Source organism: Suncus etruscus, chromosome 17 (assembly GCF_024139225.1).
Source record: "Suncus etruscus isolate mSunEtr1 chromosome 17, mSunEtr1.pri.cur, whole genome shotgun sequence".
NCBI classification, from domain to species: Eukaryota; Metazoa; Chordata; class Mammalia; order Eulipotyphla; family Soricidae; genus Suncus; species Suncus etruscus.
In genome coordinates this window covers 22,211,393-22,216,216 of record NC_064864.1, presented here as the reverse complement: position 1 = coordinate 22,216,216, position 4,824 = coordinate 22,211,393, and the positions used below count along the sequence as shown (strand labels likewise).

The 4,824-nt window shown below is 48.5% G+C and overlaps 1 non-coding gene across 1 annotated transcript; it reads left to right on the top strand.

The window, feature by feature from the left end:
- The first annotated feature begins 499 nt into the window (after positions 1-499).
- On the top strand, positions 500-655 carry LOC125995151 (U1 spliceosomal RNA). Its single transcript, XR_007490741.1, has one exon. It is a non-coding gene; the product is annotated as a U1 spliceosomal RNA (small nuclear RNA).
- Positions 656-4,824: the final 4,169 nt, after the last annotated feature.

The following is a 4,824-nucleotide window of genomic DNA, read 5'->3' as shown; positions in this document are numbered from 1 at the left end:
GGTTTCTTTTGGTGCCTTTGCTCTCCGTAGCCTTCGTACAAAGCATGTAGTGCATCAGTGCATTGAACTATCTGGCCCTTCACTAATTTTTTTCTTTTGGAATACATTCTTTTTTTTTTCTCTCTACAATTGAGATAGCTCAAAAGGATGCTCCAAGTCCAGTCCCTAAATTCTATTCCTGACTGCATGTGATCCCCTAAGTACTGTCAAGTACAGCTTGGGTGCCCCTCAAACACTGCTACAAGGCCTCTACAAATAAAGATATGTTAATATAAGATTGCTGGCGTCCCATATGGTCCCCCCAAACCAGAGGTGATTTCTGAGCATCAAACGGGTGTGGCCCTCCCCCCAAAAAAGATTGATTTTACTGGGGCCGAAGCAATAGCACTGCGGTAGGGTGTTTGCCTTTTTGTTTTGTTTTGTGTTGTTTTGTGGGGGTTTCCACACTCGGCAGTGCTCAGGGGTTACTCCTGGCTCTGCACTCAGAATTCACGCCTGGATACTTACCTGGCAGGGGAGATACCATGATCACAAAGGTGGTTTTCCCAGGGTGAGGCTTATCCATTGCACTCCTGATGTACTTACTCCTGCGATTTCCCCAAATGTAGGAAACTCAACTGCATAATTTGTGGTAGTGCGGGACTGCATTTGCGCTAGAGGTAAGGTGTCTGCCTTGCAAGCGCTAGCCAAGGAAGGACCGTGGTTCGATACCCCGGTGTCCCATATGGTCCCCCCAAGCCAGGGGCAATTTCTGAGTGTTTAGCCAGGAGTAACCCCTGAGCATCAAATGGGTGTGGTCCAAAAATAACTAAAAAAATAAAATAGAGGTTGGAGCAGTGGCATAAGCTCTAAGGCGTCTGCCTGGCTAGCCTAGGACGGACTGTGGTTCGATCCCCTGGCATCCCATATGGTCTCCCAAGCCAGGAGCGATTTCTTTTTTCATTTGGTTTTTGGGCTACATCCGGTGATGCTCAGGGGTTACTCCTGGCTATGTGCTCAGAAATCGCTCCTGGCTTGGGGGACCTTATGGGATGCCAGGGGATCCGCCCTACCGCTTGTCCCACTGCTCCGGCCCCAGCCAGGAGCGATTTCTGAGTGCATAGCCAGGAGTAACCCCTGAGCGTCACCAGGTGTGGCCCAAAAAACCAAAACAAGAAAAATTAAATTATAAAAATAAAAAAGAATTCACGGGCCCAGAGAGATAGCACAGCGGCATTTGCCTTGCAAGCAGCCGATCCAGGACCAAAGGTGGTTGGTTCGAATCCCGGTGTCCCATAGGGTCCCCCGTGCCTGCCAGGAGCTATTTCTGAGCAGACAGCCAGGAGTAACCCCTGAGCATCGCTGGGTGTGGCCCAAAAACCAAAAAAAAAAAAAAAAGAATTCACTCCTGGAGGTGCTCAGGGGACCATGTAAGACACGTGTCCTTCCTGCTGCACAAGCTATGACTGCTGTTTATGCTTCAATTCTTGGCATGACATGTAGTCCCCGAGCATAGAGCATTGGTGGTTGTTTTGTTTTGTTTTGTTTTTGGGTCACACCCAGCAGCGCTCAGGGGTGACTCCTGGCTTTACGCTCAGAAATCGCTCCTGACAGGCTTGGGGGACCATATGGGATGCCGGGATTCGAACCACCGTCCTTCTGCATACAAGGCAAACGCCCTATCTCCATGCTATCTCTCTGGCCCCAGCATTGGTGGTTGTGATTCAAACTCTCCTCCCAAGTAAAAATAAAATAAAATTGCCTGTATCCTAACATAGCAAAGTAGGCAGTACTAGTAATTATAAAGTACATAACTTATAAGCGACATTAACTTCAGTGGCATATAAACACAAGTTCTTTGGTAGTCTTTTTTGGGTCAGTGATAGTCCTTGGCATGCAAGGCATGGTTGAATTCTTCTGCTGAACCACAGCTGTGTACTGATTTTTAAGAATGTAAATAACAGGGCCCGGAGAGATAGCACAGCAGTGTTTGCCTTGCAAGCAGCCGATCCAGGACCAAAGGTGGTTGGTTCGAATCCCGGTGTCCCATAGAGTCCCCCGTGCCTGCCAGGAGCTATTTCTGAGCAGACAGCCAGGAGTAACCCCTGAGCACTGCCAGGTGTGGCCCAAAAACCAAAAAAAGAAAAGAAAAGAAAAGAAAAGAATGTAAATAACAGTTTGGAAGCTGATGACAAATTGGGAGGTATGCGGTGGTATCCTCCCTTTTATCATTTCCCTCTTCACCACCAACTACCTTATCATTGTAATGTATTATTTCCTCTATCTTGTCTCAGCACTGCTTCTTCCTGACTGCCATTTGTTCACCTAATAAACATTTATGAGACTTGCTTCTTGTCTAGTTCAGTGCTATGGCAATTGTTGTTTGACACAGGTCTAGGACCTTGATAGCTCTGGTGTGGGTAGGCAGAAGTGGGGGTGGGGGGTATGTGATGGGATGCAGCTGGTGTTGGATTGGGGGAGGAGGACATATCTAGAGGACTGGTTTTGCAGATGTGTGGACTAGAAATGAAGTGTCCTTGGGCTAGGTGCCTCTGCATATGAGCCCAGCTCTAGTGGGGACTTGATTCAGGTATGGGGACTCCATTGACAGTTTTAGGCATGCAAGAGACTTGAGAAGACAGGGTTCAAGGGGATTCTGAAGTGGAGGGGCAGGACCTCAGAGCGGGGATGTGTTCTAGACCTTTTTTGGGGGAGAACCACACAAGGTGTTGCTCAGGGGTTGCTTCTAGCTATCCATTTAGGAAGGAATCACTCCAGGCAGGCTCAGAGGATCATATGGGATGCCAGGGATTGCATGCAAGGCACATACCCAACCTCTGCTGTACTATCACTCCAGACCTAGACTTTGTTGTTTTTCACTTAGTATAGCCTCGTCTCTGCTTCCTCCTATCCTTGGGAAGATTTCCTGGGGTTCCTCTCATGTCTGGGGCTTGCATTTTCTCCCAGGTATATAGGCTTGATTTCTTTTCTTCCTTTCTTCCTTTCTTCCTTCCTTCCTTCCTTCCTTCCTTCCTTCCTTCCTTCCTTCCTTCCTTCCTTCCTTCCTTCCTTCCTTCCTTCCTTCCTTCCTTCCTTCCTTCCTTCCTTCCTTCCTTCCTTCCTTCCTTCCTTCCTTCCTTCCTTTTTTGCCACACCTGGTATGCTCAGGACTTACTCCTCTCTGAGCTCAAGGATCACTCTTGGTGGCCTCTGGGGACCATAGGAATGTGCCAGGGATTGAACCTGAATGCAAGGCAAGTGTTCTGCCTGCTGCCTCTGTAGCCTCTCACTGGCTGTTTTTTTTTTTTTTTTTTGGACAATAGTATTTTCTGAATCTCTCCTGTGGGACTAAACTCAAACAGCCCTTGATTCTGTGATATACCAGGCTCACCTGCTGTGAGGACCCTGTTGTTTATCGGGGTTTCTGGGGTTCCAGTGGTGTGTCCGGCTGCTCAGGGAATTTCACACAGCTTTAGCCTTTTAGATCCCCCCTCCTTTCTTCTGAATCCCCCCCCCTTTCTTCTGGGACTTGTGCTTTGAAAGCATACTGGCATCCTTAGTAGATTTGGAGATTGTGCTCTGGATTATTGCAAAAGTATTAACTACCAGGTCTGTATTGGCAGTGCACAGATCCAGGCGGCAGTGTTGGGAAGCATTAACTTTGCTCCCTCTGTCTGCCTAGCTCAGCTGTTCCTGGGGCTTCCCTGCCTCAAGTCCTAACTCCTGAATTTCTCATTGATTGTTCTCCCAACTGGCATTTGTCTGCTTCCTTGAACAGCAGCAGGTGGCTTGGTTTGCTCAGTTGGCTCTTGGTGTCAGAAGCTGGGGACTAAATCACACTTAGAGGCTTGTCAGTTGGCTTTGTGCAGTTCCTATGTTTCTTCATTTATTTGCAATGTCTAGAGGTGGTGCCATATGATATTCCACACTGCCAGCTAGTGGGTAGGTGGCATTTGGGTTATTTCCTGAGTTTTCGTTTTCATTGTTTCCTAAGTAGCGCAGTTTCCCACACCCTCTTCTTTTTTTTTTTTTTTTTTTTTTTTTTTTTTTTTTTTTTGGTTTTTGGGCCACACCCTGTGACGCTCAGGGGTTACTCCTGGCTATGCGCTCAGAAGTTGCTCCTGGCTTGGGGGACCATATGGGACACCGGGGGATCGAACCGCGGTCCGTCCTAGGTTAGCGCAGGCAAGGCAGGCACCTTACCTCCAGCGCCACAGCCCGGCCCCCCCCACACCCTCTTCTATCCCATCCTTGCCTGCAGATTCTACTGTTGTTTTGTTTGTTTGTTTATTTTTGTTTTTTTGGGGGGGCCCACACCCGCCAGCCCTCAGGGGCTACTCCTGGCTCTACTCTCAGAAATCGCTCCTGGCAGGCTCGGAGGACCTAATGGGATGCCGGGATTCAAACCACTGTCCTTCTGCATGCAAGGCAAATGCCCTACCGCTGTGCTGTGCTATCTTTCCAGCCCAGATTCTGCTGTTTTGTGTGGAAAGTGCATTTGGTTTGTTTACTCTTTAAATCCATCCTTTTTTTTTTTTTTTGGCAGCGCTCAGGGGTCACTCCTGGCTCTATGCTCAGAATCACTCTTGGCAGGCGACCATATGGGATGCCGGGATTCGAACCACTGTCCTTCTGCATGAAAGGCAAACACCTTACCTCCATGCTATCTCCGGTCCCTAAATCCATCCTTAATGGCAGATAATCACCAAGAAGCCTTTTTCTTTTTTGGGGTGTTGGGGAGGCACACCTACTGATGCTCAGGGTTACTCCTGGTTTTGCACCCAGGAATTACTCCTCGTGGTGCTTGGGGGACCCTGTCGGATAATGGGGATAGAACCCAGTACC